At 46.2% G+C, this 15207-nt stretch overlaps 26 pseudogenes; 14 read left to right on the top strand and 12 right to left on the bottom strand.

The window, feature by feature from the left end:
- Positions 1-167: 167 nt before the first annotated feature.
- Positions 168-285, bottom strand: LOC148262586 (5S ribosomal RNA; annotated as a pseudogene).
- Positions 286-845: 560 nt separating this feature from the next.
- LOC148262585 (5S ribosomal RNA) lies at positions 846-964 on the bottom strand (annotated as a pseudogene).
- Positions 965-1169: 205 nt separating this feature from the next.
- LOC148262584 (5S ribosomal RNA) lies at positions 1170-1288 on the bottom strand (annotated as a pseudogene).
- A 564-nt stretch (positions 1289-1852) lies between these two features.
- On the bottom strand, positions 1853-1971 carry LOC148262583 (5S ribosomal RNA; annotated as a pseudogene).
- Positions 1972-2180: 209 nt separating this feature from the next.
- LOC148262582 (5S ribosomal RNA) lies at positions 2181-2299 on the bottom strand (annotated as a pseudogene).
- A 529-nt stretch (positions 2300-2828) lies between these two features.
- LOC148262581 (5S ribosomal RNA) lies at positions 2829-2946 on the bottom strand (annotated as a pseudogene).
- A 560-nt stretch (positions 2947-3506) lies between these two features.
- Positions 3507-3625, bottom strand: LOC148262580 (5S ribosomal RNA; annotated as a pseudogene).
- Positions 3626-3829: 204 nt separating this feature from the next.
- LOC148262579 (5S ribosomal RNA) lies at positions 3830-3947 on the bottom strand (annotated as a pseudogene).
- Positions 3948-4509: 562 nt separating this feature from the next.
- LOC148262578 (5S ribosomal RNA) lies at positions 4510-4628 on the bottom strand (annotated as a pseudogene).
- A 205-nt stretch (positions 4629-4833) lies between these two features.
- On the bottom strand, positions 4834-4952 carry LOC148262577 (5S ribosomal RNA; annotated as a pseudogene).
- A 1472-nt stretch (positions 4953-6424) lies between these two features.
- LOC148262576 (5S ribosomal RNA) lies at positions 6425-6543 on the bottom strand (annotated as a pseudogene).
- A 506-nt stretch (positions 6544-7049) lies between these two features.
- On the top strand, positions 7050-7168 carry LOC148262575 (5S ribosomal RNA; annotated as a pseudogene).
- A 209-nt stretch (positions 7169-7377) lies between these two features.
- LOC148262574 (5S ribosomal RNA) lies at positions 7378-7496 on the top strand (annotated as a pseudogene).
- A 527-nt stretch (positions 7497-8023) lies between these two features.
- On the top strand, positions 8024-8142 carry LOC148262573 (5S ribosomal RNA; annotated as a pseudogene).
- A 209-nt stretch (positions 8143-8351) lies between these two features.
- On the top strand, positions 8352-8470 carry LOC148262572 (5S ribosomal RNA; annotated as a pseudogene).
- Positions 8471-9354: 884 nt separating this feature from the next.
- LOC148262571 (5S ribosomal RNA) lies at positions 9355-9473 on the top strand (annotated as a pseudogene).
- A 537-nt stretch (positions 9474-10010) lies between these two features.
- Positions 10011-10129, top strand: LOC148262570 (5S ribosomal RNA; annotated as a pseudogene).
- A 205-nt stretch (positions 10130-10334) lies between these two features.
- On the top strand, positions 10335-10453 carry LOC148262569 (5S ribosomal RNA; annotated as a pseudogene).
- Positions 10454-10658: 205 nt separating this feature from the next.
- LOC148262568 (5S ribosomal RNA) lies at positions 10659-10777 on the top strand (annotated as a pseudogene).
- Positions 10778-11694: 917 nt separating this feature from the next.
- On the top strand, positions 11695-11812 carry LOC148262567 (5S ribosomal RNA; annotated as a pseudogene).
- Positions 11813-12016: 204 nt separating this feature from the next.
- Positions 12017-12135, top strand: LOC148262566 (5S ribosomal RNA; annotated as a pseudogene).
- Positions 12136-12344: 209 nt separating this feature from the next.
- On the top strand, positions 12345-12463 carry LOC148262565 (5S ribosomal RNA; annotated as a pseudogene).
- A 533-nt stretch (positions 12464-12996) lies between these two features.
- Positions 12997-13115, top strand: LOC148262564 (5S ribosomal RNA; annotated as a pseudogene).
- A 546-nt stretch (positions 13116-13661) lies between these two features.
- LOC148262563 (5S ribosomal RNA) lies at positions 13662-13780 on the top strand (annotated as a pseudogene).
- A 209-nt stretch (positions 13781-13989) lies between these two features.
- LOC148262562 (5S ribosomal RNA) lies at positions 13990-14108 on the top strand (annotated as a pseudogene).
- Positions 14109-14690: 582 nt separating this feature from the next.
- Positions 14691-14809, bottom strand: LOC148262561 (5S ribosomal RNA; annotated as a pseudogene).
- Positions 14810-15207: the final 398 nt, after the last annotated feature.

Here is a 15207-nt window from a genome sequence, read left to right as displayed (position 1 = left end):
TCCCTCCCCCATCTCATCATTTGTTTCCTTGTGCGTTCACACTGCACCTCTCATTCTCCTTCTAATATCGATTAAAATGCCCCTGATTCTTGACTCACATTTGCGTATAAACCAGCGGACCATACTTTCAGTCGCGCGTAACGTCGATCGACTCATCTGAAAAAAAATGGTTGCAATACGAGGACTTCCCAAGAGGTCACCCATCCGAGTACTACTCTCGTCCAAGCACACTTAACTGCAGAGTTCTGATGAGATCCAGTGCATTAGTGCTGGTATGATGCATCTTGTTTAATTTTGCGCTTTAAATACATACACTCCTTCTATTTTCTTCCTCCTCCCGTCATTTGTTTCCTTGTGCGTGCGCACTGCACCTTCCGTACTCGTTCTAATATCAAGTAAAATGCCACGGCGCCGTGATTCACATTTGCGAATAAACCTGCGGACCATAAATCAAGTCGCGCGTAACGTCGAAAGAATCATCTGCAAAACGATGGGTGCAACACGAGGACCTCCCAAGAAAATGGGTGAAATATAAGGACTTCGCAGGAGGTCACCCATCCTAGTACTTTTCTCGCCCAAGCACCCTTAACTGCGGAGTTCTGATAGAATCCGTTGCATTAGTGCTGGTATGATCCCTCATGTTTCATTCTGCACTGCAAATACATACACTCTTTCTCCTCCCATCCCCCACCCTTTCATTTGTTTCCTTGTGCGTGCACTCTGCATGTCTCTTTCTCGTTTTAATATCAAGTAATATGCCCCGGCACCGTGACTCAACTTTGCAAATGAACCTGCAGTTTATAATTCCATTCGCGCGTAACATCGAACAACCCATCTGAAAAAAATAGGTGCAACACGAGGGCTTCCCAAGTTGTCACCCATCCGAGTACTACTCTCGCCCAAGCACACTTAAGTGCGGAGTTCTTATGGGATCCAGGACTTTAGTGCTAGTATGATCGCACCTGTTTAATTTCGCGCTGCAAATACATACACTCCTTCTCCTTTCTTCCCCCTCCGGTCATTTGTTTCCTTGTGCGTTCATACTTCACCTCTCATTCTCGTTCTAATATCGATTCAAATGCCCCTGCTTCTTGACTCACATTTGTGTATAAACCAACGGACCCTAGTTCCAGTCGCGCGTAACGTCAAACGACCCGTCTGAAAAAAAATTGGTGCGACACGAGGATTTCCCAAGAGGTCACCCATCCGAGTACTACTCTCGCCCAAGCACACTTAATTGCGGAGTTCTGATGGGATCCGGTGCATTACTACTGGAATGATTCCACCTGTTTAATTTCCCGCTGCAAATACATAAACTCATTCCCCTTTCGTCCCCCTCTCGTCATTTTTTTCCTTGTGCGTGTGCACTGCAGCTCCCGTTCTCGTTCTAATATCAAGTAAAATGCTACAGCGCCGTGACTCACATTTGCGAATAAACCTGAGGACCATAATTCAAGTCGCGCATAACATCAAAAGAATCATCTGCAAAAAAATGGGTGCAACACGAGGACTTTCTAAGAAAATGGGTGAAATATAAGGACTTCGCAGGAGGTCACCCATCCTAGTGCTACTCTCGCCCAAGCACCCTTAACTTGCGGAGTTCTGATAGAATCCGTTGCATTGGTGCTGGTATGATTGCTCATGTTTCATTCTGCGCTGCAAATACATAAACTTTTTCTCCCTCCATCCCCCCTCCCGTCATTTGTTTCCTTGTGCGTGCACTCTGCATCTCTCATTCTCGTTCTAATATCGATTAAAATGCCCCTGCTTCTTGACTCACATTTGCGTATAAACCAGTGGACCCTAGTTCTAGTCGCGCGTAACGTCGAACGACCCGTCTGAAAAAAAAAAATTACTGCGACACGAGGACTTCCCAGGAGGTTACCCATCCGAGTACTACTCTCGCCCAAACACACTTAACTTCGGACTTCTGATGAGATCTAGTGCATTAGTGCTGGTATGATCGCACCTGTTTAATTTCGCGCTGCAAATACATAAACTCCTTTTCCTTTCTTCCCCCTCCAGTCATTTGTTTCCTTGTGCGTGCGCACTGCACCTCTCGTTGTCGTTCAAATACCATGTAAAATGCCACGGCGTCGTGACTCACATTTGCGAATAAATCTGCGAACCATAATTAAAGTCGCGCGTAACGTCAAACGGCACATCTGAAAAAAAGAAAATGGGTACAACACGAGAACTTCCCAGGAGGTAACCCATCATTGTACTACTTTCGCCAAAGCACACTTAACTCTGGAGTTCTGATGGGATCCGGTGCATTTGTGCTGGTGTGACCGCACCTGTTTAATTTCGTGCTGAAAATACATACACTCCTTCTTCCCTCTCCCCCTCCCATCATTTGTTTCCTTGTGCGTTCACACTGCACCTCTCCTTCTCGTTCTAATATCGATTAAAATGCCCCTGATTCTTGACTCACATTTGCGTATAAACCAGCTGACCATAGTTCCAGTCGCGTGTAACGTCGAACGACCCATCTAAAAAAAAAATTGTTGCGATACGAGGACTTCCCAACAGGTCACCCATCCGAGTACCATTCTCTCCCAAGCACACTTAACTGCAGAGTTCTGATGGGATCCAGTGCATTAGTGCTGGTATGATGCCACTTGTTTAATTTTGCGCTTCAAATACCTACACTCCTTTTCTTTTCTTCCTCATCCCGTCATTTGTTTCCTTGTGCGTGCGCACTGCACCTCCCGTACTCGTTCTAATATCAAGTAAAATGTCACGGCGCCGTGACTCACATTTGCGAATAAACCTGCGGACCATAATTAAAGTCGCACGTAACGTCGAACGACCCGTCTGAAAAAAAATTTGTGCGACACGAGGACTTCTAGGAGGTCACCCATCCGAGTATTAATCTCGCCCAAGCACACTTCACTGCGGAGTTCTGATGGGATCTGGTGCATTAGTGCTGGTATGATCGCACCTGTTTAATTTCGCGCTGCAAATACATAAACTCATTCCCCTTTCTTCCCCCTCCCGTCATTTGTTTCCTTGTGCGTGCGCACTGCACCTCCCGTTCTCGTTCTAATATCAAGTAAAATGCTACAGTGCCGTGACTCACATTTGCGAATAAACCTGAGGACCATAATTCAAGTCGCGCGTAACGTCGAAAGAATTATCTGCAAAAAAATGGGTGCAACACGAGGACCTCCCAAGAAAATGGGTGAAATATAAGGACTTCCCAGGAGGTAACCCATGCTAGTACTACTCTCGCCCAAGCACCCTTACCTACGGAGTTCTGATAGAATCTGTTGCATTAGTGCTGGTATGATCGCACCTGTTTCATTTCACGCTGCAAATACATAAACTCTTTTTCCTTTCTTCCCCCTCCCGTGATTTTTTTCCTTGTGCGTGCGCACTGCACCTCTCGTTCTCGTTCAAATATCAAGAAAAATGCCACGGCGCCGTGACTCACATTTGCGAATAAATCTGCGGACCATAATTAAAGTCGCGCGTAACGTCGAACGGCACATCTGAAAAAAAAATGGGTGCAACACGAGAACTTCCCAGGAGGTAACCCATCATTGTACTACTTTCGCCAAAGCACACTTAACTGCGGAGTTCTGATGGGATCCGGTGCATTTGTGCTGGTGTGACCGCACCTGTTTAATTTCGTGCTGAAAATACATACACTCCTTCTTCCCTCCCGCCCTCCCATCATTTGTTTCCTTTTGCGTTCACATTGCACCTCTCCTTCTCGTTCTAATATCGATTAAAATGCCCCTGATTCTTGACTCACATTTGCGTATAAACCAGCGGACCATAGTTCTAGTCGCGCGTAATGTCGAACAACCAATCTGAAAAAAAATTGTTGCGATACGAAGACTTCTCAAGAGGTCACCCATCCGAGTACTACTCTCGCCCAAGCACACTTAACTGCAGAGTTCTGATGGGATCCAGTGCATTAGTGCTGGTATGATGCCACTTGTTTAATTTTGCGCTTCAAATACATACACTCCTAATCTTTTCTTCCTCCTCCCGTCATTTGTTTCCTTGTGCGTGCGCACTGCACCTCCCGCACTCGTTCTAATATCAAGTAAGATGCCACGGTGCCGTGACTCACATTTGCGAATAAACCTGCGGACCATAAATCAAGTCGCGCGTATCGTCGAAAGAATCATCTGCAAAAAAATAGGTACAACACGAGGACTTCCTAAGAAAATGGGTGAAAGATAAGGACTTCGCAGGAAGTCACCCATCCTAGTGCTACTCTCGCCCAAGCACCCTTAACTTGCGGAGTTCTGATAGAATCCGTTGCATTAGTGCTGGTATGATCCCTCATGTTTCATTCTGCATTGCAAATACATACACTCTTTCTCCTCCAATCCCCCCTCCCGTCATTTTTTCCTTGTGCGTGTACTCTGCATCTCTCTTTCTCGTTCTATTATCAAGTAATATGCCCCGGCACCGTGACTCACCTTTGCAAATGAACCAGCGGTTTATAATTTCATTCGCGCGTAACGTCGAACAACCCATCCGAAAAAAAAATAGGTGCAACACGAGGGCTTCTCAGGTGGTGACCCATCCAAGTACTACTCTCGCCCAAGCACACTTAACTGCGGAGTTCTGATGGGATCCGGACCTTTAGTGCTGGTATGATCGCACCAGTTTAATTTTGTGCTGCAAATACATACACTCCTTCTCATTTCTTCCCCCTCCCGTCATTTGTTTCCTTGTGCGTTCACACTTCACCTCTCATTCTCGTTCTAATATCGATTAAAATACCACTACTTCTTGACTCACATTTGCGTATAAACCAGCGGACTCTAGTTCCAGTCGCGCGTAACGTCGAACGACCCGTCTGAAAAAAAATTGGTGCGACACGAGGACTTCCCAAGAGGTCACCCATCCGAGTACTACTCTCGCTCAAGCACACTTAACTGCGGAGTTCTGATGGGGTCCGGTGCATTAGTGCTGGTATGATCGCACCGGTTTAATTCCGCGCTGCAAATACATAAACTCCTTCTCCTTTCTTCCCCCTCCCGTCATTTGTTTCCTTGTGCGTGCGCACTGCACCTCCCGTACTCGTTCTAATATCAAGTAAAATGACACGGCGCCGTGACTCACATTTGCGAATAAACCTGCGGACCATAAATCAACTCGCGCGTAACGTCGAAAGAATCATCTGCAAAAAGATGGGTGCAACACGAGGACCTCCCAAGAAAATGGGTGAAATATAAGGACTTCCCAGGAAGTCACCCATCCTAGTGCTACTCTCGCCCAAGCACCCTTAACTTGCGGAGTTTTGATAGAATCCATTGCGTTAGTCTTGGTATGATCGCACCTGTTTCATTTCGTGCTGAAAATACATACACTCCTTCTCCTTCCCTCCCCCTCCCATCAATTGTTTCCTTATGCGTTCACACTGCACCTCTCCTTCTCGTTCTAATATCGATTAAAATGCCCCTGCTTCTTGACTCATATTTGCGTATAAACCAGCGGACCCCAGTTCCAGTCGCGCGTAACGTTGAACGACCCGTCTGAAAAAAAATTGGTGCGACACGAGGACTTCCCATGAGGTCACCCATCCGAGTACTACTCTCGCCCAAGCACACTTAGTGCTGGTATGATCGCAACCATTTAATTCCGCGCTGCAAATACATAAACTCCTTCTCTTTTCTTCCCCCTCCCGTCATTTGTTTCCTTGTGCGTGCGCACTGCACCTCTCGTTCTCGTTCAAATATCAGGTAAAATGCCACGGCGCCGTGACTCACATTTGCGAATAAATCTGCGGACCATAAATCAAGAGGTCACCCATCCGAGTACTACTCTCGCCCAAGCACGCTTAACTGCAGAGTTCTGATGGGATCCAGTGCATAAGTGCTGGTATGAGGCCACTTGTTTAATTTTGCGCTTCAAATACATACACTCCTTCTCTTTTCTTCCTCCTCCCGTCATTTGTTTCCTTGTGCGTGCGCACTGCACCTCCTGTACTCGTTCTAATATCAAGTAAAATGCCACGGCGTTGTGACTCACATTTGCGAATAAACTTGCGGACCATAAATCAAGTCGCGCGTAACGTCGAAAGAATCATCTGCAAAAAAATGGGTGCAACACGAGGACTTCACAAGAAAATAGGTCAAATATAAGGACTTCGCAGGAGGTAACCCATGCTAGTACTACCCTCGCCTAAGAACCCTTACCTATGGATTTCTGATAGAATCCGTTGCATTAGTGCTGGTATGATCGCACCTGTTTCATTTCGCGCTGCAAATACATACACTCCTTCTCCTTTCTTCCCCCTCCCGTCATTTGTTTCCTTGTGCGTGCGCATTGCACCTTTCGTTCTCGTTCAAATATCAAGTAAAATGCAACGGCGCCGTGACTCACATTTGCGAATAAATCTGCGAACCATAATTAAAGTCGCGCGTAACGTCGAACGGCACATCTGAAAAAAAGAAAATGGGTGCAACACGAGAACTTCCCACGAGGTAACCCATCATTGTACTACTTTCGCCAAAGCACACTTCACTGCGGAGTTTTGATGGGATCCGATGCATTTGTGCTGGTGTGACCGCACCTGTTTAATTTCGTTCTGAAAATACATACACTCCTTCTTCCCTCCCTCCCTTCCATCATTTGTTTCCTTGTGCGTTCACACTGCACCTCTCCTTCTCGTTCACAGTGTGCACGCACAAGGAAACAAATGACGGGAGGAGGAAGAAAAGAGAAGGAGTGTATATATTTGAAGCGCAAAATTAAACAAGTGGCATCATACTAGCACTAATGCACTAGATCCCATCAGAACTCTGCAGTTAAGTGTGCTTGGGCGAGATTAATACTCGGATGGGTGACCTCATGGGAAGTCCTCCTATCGCAACAATTTTTTTTCAGATGGGTCGTTCGACGTTACGCGCAACTGGAACTATGGTCCGCTGGCTTATACGCAAATGTGAGTCAAGAAGCAGGGGCATTTTAATCAAAATTAGAACGAGAAGGAGAGGTGCAGTGTGAACGCACAAGGAAACAAATCATGGGAGGGGGGGGAGGGAAGAAGGAGTGTATGTATTTTCAGAACGAAATTAAACAGGTGCGGTCACACCAGCACAAATGCACCGGATCCCATCAGAACTCCGTAGTTAAGTGTGCTTTGGCGAAAGTAGTACAATGATGGGTTACCTCCTGGGAAGTTCTCGTGTTGCACCCATTTTCTTTTTTTCAGATGTGCCGTTCGACGTTACGCGCGACTTTAATTATGGTCCGCAGATTTATTTGCAAATGTGAGTCACGGCGCCGTGGCATTTTACTTGATATTTGAACGAGAACGAAAGGTGCAGTGCGCACGCACAAGGAAACAAATGACGGGAGGGGGAAGAATGGAGAAGGAGTGTGTGTATTTGCAGCGCGAAATTAAACAGGTGCGATCATACCAGCACTAATGCACCGGATCCCATCAGAACTCCGCAATTAAGTGTGTTTGGGCGAGAGTAGTACTCGGATGGTTGACCTCCTGGGAAGTCCTCGTGTTGCACTAATTTTTTTTTTCAGACGGGTCGTTCGGCGTTACGCGCGACTTGATTTATAGTCCGCAGGTTTATTCGCAAATGTGAGTCACGACGCCGTGGCATTTTACTTGATATTAGAACGAGTACGGGAGGTGCAGTGCGCACGAACAAGGAAACAAATGACGGGAGGAGGAAGAAAAGAGAATGAGTGTATGTATTTGAAGCGCAAAATTAAACAAGTGGCATCGTACCAGCACTAATGCACTGGATCCTATCAGAACTCTGCAGTTAAGTATGCTTTGGCGATAGTAGTACTCGGATGGGTGACCTCTTGGGAAGTCCTCGTATCGCAACAATTTTTTTTAGATGGGTCGTTCGACGTTACGCGCGACTGGAACTATGGTCTGCTGGTTTATACGTAAATGTGAGTCAAGAATCAGGGGCATTTTAATCGATATTAGAACGAGAATGAGATGTGGAGTGTGAACGCACAAGGAAACAAATGATGGGAGGGGGGGAGGGAAGAAGGAGTATGTATTTTCAGAACGAAATTAAACAGGTGCGGTCACACAAGTACAAATGCACCGGATCCCATCAGAACTCCGCAGTTAAGTGTGCTTTGGTGAAAGTAGTACAATGATGGGTTACCTCCTGGGAGGTTCTCGTGTTGCACCCATTTTCTTTTTTTCAGATGTGCCGTTCGACGTTACGCGCGACTTTAATTATGGTCCGCAGATTTATTCGCAAATGTGAGTCACGGCGCCGTGGCATTTTACCTGATATTTGAACGAGAATGAGAGGTGCAGTACGCACGCACAAGGAAACAAATGACGGGAGGGGGAAGAAAGGAGAAGGAGTTTATGTATTTGCAGCGCGAAATTAAACAGGTGCGATCATACCAGCACTAATGCACCGAATCCCATCAGAACTCTGCAATTAAGTGTGCTTGGGCGAGAGTAGTACTCGGATGGTTGACCTCCTGGGAAGTCCTCGTGTCGCACTAATTTTTTTTTTCAGACGGGTGGTTCGATGTTACGCGCGACTGGAACTAGGGTCCACTGGTTTATAAGCAAATGTGAGTCAAGAAGTAGGGGCATTTTAATCGATATTAGAAAGAGAATGAGAGATGCAGAGTGCACGCACAAGGAAACAAATGACGGGAGGGGGGATGGAGGGAGAAAAAGTGTATGTATTTGCAGCGCAAAATAAAACATGAGCAATCATACCAGCACCAATGCAACATATTCTATCAGAACTCCGCAAGTTAAGGGTGCTTGGGCGAAAATAGCACTAGGATGGGTGACCTCCTGCGAAGTCCTTATATTTCACCCATTTTCTTAGGAAGTCCTCGTGTTGCACCCATTTTTTTGCAGATGATTCTTTCGACGATACGCGCGACTTGAATTATGGTCCTCAGGTTTATTTGCAAATGTGAGTCACGGCGCCGTGGCATTTTACTTGATATTAGAACAAGTACGGGAGGTGCAGTGCGCACGCACAAGGAAACAAATGACGGATGAGAAAGAAAAGAGAATGAGTGTATGTATTTGAAGCGCAAAATTAAACAAGTGGCATCGTACCAGCACTAATGCACTGGATCCTATCAGAACTCTGCAGTTAAGTATGCTTTGGCGATAGTAGTACTCGGATGGGTGACCTCTTGGGAAGTCCTCGTATCGCAACAATTTTTTTTAGATGGGTCGTTCGACGTTACGCGCGACTGGAACTATGGTCCGCTGGTTTATACGCAAATGTGAGTCAAGAATCAGGGGCATTTTAATCGATATTAGAACGAGAAAGAGAGGTGCAGTGTGAACGCAGAAGGAAACAAATGATGGGAGGGGGGGAGGGAAGAAGGAGTGTATGTATTTTCAGCACGAAATTAAACAGGTGCGGTCACACCAGCACAAATGCACCGGATCCCATCAGAACTCCGCAGTTAAGTGTGCTTTGGTGAAAGTAGTACAATGATGGGTTACCTCCTGGGAGGTTCTCGTGTTGCACCCATTTTCTTTTTTTCAGATGTGCCGTTCGACGTTACGCGCGACTTTAATTATGGTCCGCAGATTTATTCGCAAATGTGAGTCACGGCGCCGTGGCATTTTACCTGATATTTGAACGAGAATGAGAGGTGCAGTACGCACGCACAAGGAAACAAATGACGGGAGGGGGAAGAAAGGAGAAGGAGTTTATGTATCTGCAGCGCGAAATTAAACAGGTGCGATCATACCAGCATAAATGCACCATATCCCATCAGAACTCCGCAGTTAAGTGTACTTTGGTGAAAGTAGTATAATGATGGGTTACCTCGTGGGAAGTTCTCGTGTTGCACCCATTTTCTTTTTTTCAGATGTGTCGTTCGACGTTATGCGCGACTTTAATTATGGTCCGCAGATTTATTCGCAAATGTGAGTCACGGCGCCGTGGTATTTTATGTAATATTTGAACGAGAACGAGAGGTGCAGTGCGCACGCACAAGGAAACAAATGACGGGAAGGGGAAGAAAGGATAAGGAGTTTATGTATTTGCAGCGCGAAATTAAACAAGTGCGATCATACCAGCACTAATGCACCGGATCCCATCAGAACTAAGCAGTTAAGTGTGCTTGGGCGAGAGTAGTACTCGGATTGGAGACCTCCTGGGAAGTCCTCTTATTGCACTAATTTTTTTTTTCAGACGGGTCGTTCGACGTTACGCGCGACTGGAACTATGTTCCGCTGGTTTATACGCAAATGTGAGTCAAGAAGCAGGAGAATTTTAATCGATATTAGAACGAGAAGGAGAGGTGCAGAGTGAACGCACAAGGAAACAAATGATGGAAGGGGGGAGGGAAGAAGGAGTGTATGTATTTTCAGCACGAAATTAAACAGGTACAGTCACACCAGCACAAATGCACCGCATCCCATCAGAACTCCGCAGTTAAGTGTGCTTTGGCGAAAGTAGTACAATGATGGGTTACCTCATGAGAAGTTCTCGTGTTGCACCCATTTTTTTTCAGATGTGCCGTTCGACGTTACGCGCGACTTTAATTATGGTCCGCAGATTTATTCGCAAATGTGAGTCACGGCGCCGTGGTATTTTACGTAATATTTGAACGAGAACGAGAGGTGCAGTGCGCACGCACAAGGAAACAAATGACGGGAAGGGGAAGAAAGGATAAGGAGTTTATGTATTTGCAGCGCGAAATTAAACAAGTGCGATCATACCAGCACTAATGCACCGGATCCCATCCGAACTAAGCAGTTAAGTGTGCTTGGGCGAGAGTAGTACTCGGATTGGAGACCTCCTGGGAAGTCCTCGTGTCGCACTAATTTTTTTTTCAAACGGGTCGTTCGACGTTACGCGCGACTGGAACTAGGGTCCACTGGTTTATACGCAAATGTGAGTAAAGAAGCAGGGGCATTTTAATCGATATTAGAACGAGAAAGAGAGATGCAGAGTGCACGCACAAGGAAACAAATGACGGGAGGGGGGGTGGAGGGAGAAAAAGTGTACGTATTTGCAGCGCAGAATGAAACATGAGGAATCGTACCAGCACCAATGCAACGAATTCTATCACAACTCCGCAAGTTAAGGGTGCTTGGGCGACAGTAGCAGTAGGATGGGTGACCTCCTGCGAAGTCCTTATATTTCACCCATTTTCTTGGGAGGTCGTCGTGTTGCACCCATCTTTTTGCAGATGATTCTTTCGATGTTACGCGCGACTTGATTTATGGTCCGCAGATTTATTCGCAAATGTGAGTCACGGCGCCGTCGCATTTTACTTGATATTAGAACGAGTACGGGAGGTGCAGTGCGCACGCACAAGGAAACAAATGACGGAATGAGGAAGAAAAAAGAATGAGTGTATGTATTTGAAGCGCGAAATTAAACAAGTGGCATCATACCAACACTACTGCACTGGATCCCATCAGAACTCTGCAGTTAAGTGTGCTTGGGCGAGAGTAGTACTCGGATGGGTGACCTCTTGGGAAGTCCTTATATTTCACCCATTTTCTTGGGAGGTCCTCGTGTTGCACCCATCTTTTTGCAGATGATTCTTTCGACGTTACGCGCGACTTGATTTATGGTCCGCAGGTTTATTCGCAAATGTGAGTCACGGCGCCGTGGCATTTTACTTGATATTAGAACGAGTACGGGAGGAGCAGTGCGCACGCACAAGGAAACAAATGACGGGAGAATGAAGAAAAAAGAAGGAGTGTATGTATTTGAAGCGCAAAATTAAACAAGTGGCATCATACCAGCACTAATGCACTGGATCCCATCAGAACTCTGCAGTTAAGCGTGCTTGGGCGAGAGTAGTACTCGGATGGGTGAGCTCTTGGGAAGTCCTCGTATCGCAACAATTTTTTTTCAGATGGGTCGTTCGACGTTACGCGCGACTGGAACTATGGTCCGTTGGTTTATACGCAAATGTGAGTCAAGAATCAGGGGCATTTTAATCGATATTAGAACGAGAATGAGAGGTGTAGTGTGAACGCACAAGGAAACAAATGATGGGAGGGGGGGAGGGAAGAAGGAGTGTATGTACTTTCAGCACGAAATTAAACAGGTGCGGTCACACCAGCACAAATGCACCGGATCCCATCAGAACTCCGTAGTTAAGTGTGCTTTGGCGAAAGTAGTACAATGATGGGTTACCTCCTGGGAAGTTCTCGTGTTGCACCCATTTTCTTTTTTTCAGATGTGTCGTTCGACGTTACGCGCGACTTTAATTATGGTCCGCAGATTTATTCGCAAATGTGAGTCACGGCGCCGTGGCATTTTACTTGATATTTGAACGACAACGAGAGGTGCAGTGCGCACGCACAAGGAAACAAATGACGGGAGGGGGAATAAAAGTGAAGGAATTTATGTATTTGCAGCGCAAAATTTAACAGTTGCTATCATACCAGCACTAGTGCACTGGATCCCATAAGAACTCTGCAGTTAAGTGTGCTTGGGCGAGAGTAGTACTCGGATGGGTGACCTCCTGGGAAGTCCTCGTGTTGTATTAATTTGTTTTTTTAGACGGGTCGTTCGACGTTACGCGCGACTAGAACTAGGGTCCAATGGTTTATACGCAAATGTGAGTCAAGAAGCAGGGGCATTTTAATCGATATTAGAACGAGAAGGAGAGATGCAGAGTGCACGCACAAGGAAACAAATGACGGGAGGGGGGATGGAGGGAGAAAAAGTGTATGTATTTGCAGCGCAGAATGAAACATGAGCAATCATACCAGCACCAATGCAACAGATTCTATCAGAAATCCGCAAGTTAAAGGTGCTTGGGCGAGAGTAGCACTAGGATGGGTGACCTCCTGCGAAGTCCTTATATTTCACCCATTTTTTTGCAGTTGATTCTTTCGACGTTACGCGCGACTTGAATTATGGTCCTCAGGTTTATTCGCAAATGTGAGTCACGGCGCAGTAGCATTTTACTTGATATTAGAACGAGAACGAGAGGTGCAGTGCGCACGCACAAGGAAACAAATGACGAGAGGGGGAAGAAAGAGGAATGAGTTTATGTATTTGCAGCGCAAAATTAAACAGCTGCGATCATACCAGCACTAATGCATCGGATCCCATCAGAACTCCGCATTTAAGTGTGCTTAGGCGAGAGTAGTACTCGGATGGGTGACCTCCTAGGAAGTCCTCGTGTCGCACTAATTTTTTTTTTCAGACGGGTCGTTCGACGTTACGCGCGACTGGAACTAGGGTCCACTGGTTTATACGCAAATGTGAGTCAAGAAGCAGGGGCATTTTAATTGATATTAGAACGAGAAAGAGAGATGCAGAGTGCACGCACAAGGAAACAAATGACGGGAGGGGGGATGGAGGGAGAAAAAGTGTATGTATTTGCAGCGCAGAATGAAACATGAGCAATCATACCAGCACCAATGCAACGGATTCTATCAGAACTCCGCAAGTTATGGGTGATTGGGCGAGAGAAGCACTAGGATGGGTGACCTCCTGCGAAGTCCTTATATTTCACCCATTTTCTTAGGAAGTCCTCGTGTTGCACCCATTTTTTTGCAGATGATTCTTTCGACGATACGCGCAACTTGATATTCGCAAATGTGAGTCACGGCACCGTAGCATTTTACTTGATATTAGAACGAGCACGGGAGGTGCAGTGCGCACGCACAAGGAAATAAAAGACGGGAGGGGGAAGAAATGAGAAGGAGTTTATGTATTTGCAGCGCAGAATTAAACGGGTGCAATCATACCAGCACAAATGCAACGGATCCCATTATAACTCCGCAGTTAAGTGTGCTTTGGCGAAAGTAGTACAATGATGGGTTACCTCCTGGGAAGTTCTCGTGTTGCACCCATTTTCTTTTTTTCAGATCTGCCGTTCGACGTTACGCGCGACTTTAATTATGGTCTGCAGATTTATTCGCAAATGTGAGTCACAGCGCCGTGGCATTTTACTTGATATTTGAACGAGAACGAGAGGTGCAGTGCGCACGCACAAGGAAACAAATGACGGGAGGGGGAAGAAAGGAGAAGGAGTTTATGTATTTGCAGCGCAAAATTAAACAGGTTCGATCATACCAGCACTAATGCACCAGATCCCATCAGAATTCCGCAGTTAAGTGTGCTTGGGCGAGAGTAGTACTCGGATGGGTGACCTCCTGGGAAGTCCTCGTGCCGCAATAATTTTTTTTTCAGACGGGTCGTTCGACGTTACGCGCGACTAGAACTAGGGTCCACTGGTTTATACGCAAATGTGAGTCAAGAAGCAGGGGCATTTTAATCGATATTAGAACGAGAGGGAGAGTTGCAGAATGCACGCACAAGGAAACAAATGACGGGAGGGGGGATGGAGGGAGAAAAAGTGTATGTATTTGCAGCGCAGAATGAAACATGAGTAATCATACCAGCACGAATGCAACGGATTCTATCAGAAATTCGCAAGTTAAGGGTGCTTGGGCGAGAGTAGCACTAGGATGGGTGACCTCCTGCGAAGTCCTTATATTTCACCCATTTTGTTAGGAAGTTTTCGCGTTGCACCCATTTTTTTTGCAGATGATTCTTTCGACGATACGCGCGACTTGAATTATGGTCCTCAAGTTTATTCGCAAATGTGAGTCACGGCGCCGTGGCATTTTACTTGATATTAGAATGAGTACGGGAGGTGCAGTGCGCACACACAAGGAAACAAATGACGGGAGGAGGAAGAAAAGAGAAGGAGTGTTTGTATTTGAAGCGCAAAATTAAACAAGTGGCATCATCCGAGTCCTTGTGCGACACGAGGACTTCCCAGGAGGTCACCCATCCGAGTACTAATCTCGCCCAAGCACGCTTAACAGCGGAGTTCTGATGGGATTCGGTGCATTAGTGCTGGTATGATCGCACCTGTTTAATTTTGCGCTGCAAATACATAAACTCATTCCCCTTTCTTCCCCCTCCCATCATTTGTTTCCTTGTGCGTGCGCACTGCACCTCCCGTGCTCGTTCTAATGTCAAGTAAAATGCTACGGTGCCGTGACTCACATTTGTGAATAAACCTGTGGACCATAATTCAAGTCGCGCGTATCGTCGAAAGAATCATCTGCAAAAAAATAGGTACAACACGAGGACTTCCTAAGAAAATGGGTGAAATATAAGGACTTCGCAGGAAGTCACCCATCCTAGTGCTACTCTCGCCCAAGCACCCTTAACTTGCGGAGTTCTGATAGAATCCGTTGCATTGGTGCTGGTATGATTGCTCCTGTTTCATTCTGCGCTGAAAATACATACACTTTTTCTCCCTCCA

The sequence above is a fragment of the Carica papaya genome, chromosome 5, assembly GCF_054855325.1.
Source record: "Carica papaya isolate Zhongbai chromosome 5, ASM5485532v1, whole genome shotgun sequence".
Classification (NCBI taxonomy): domain Eukaryota; kingdom Viridiplantae; phylum Streptophyta; class Magnoliopsida; order Brassicales; family Caricaceae; genus Carica; species Carica papaya.
Note: the sequence above shows the minus strand (reverse complement) of the source record. Positions and strands in the feature narration are given on the sequence as shown.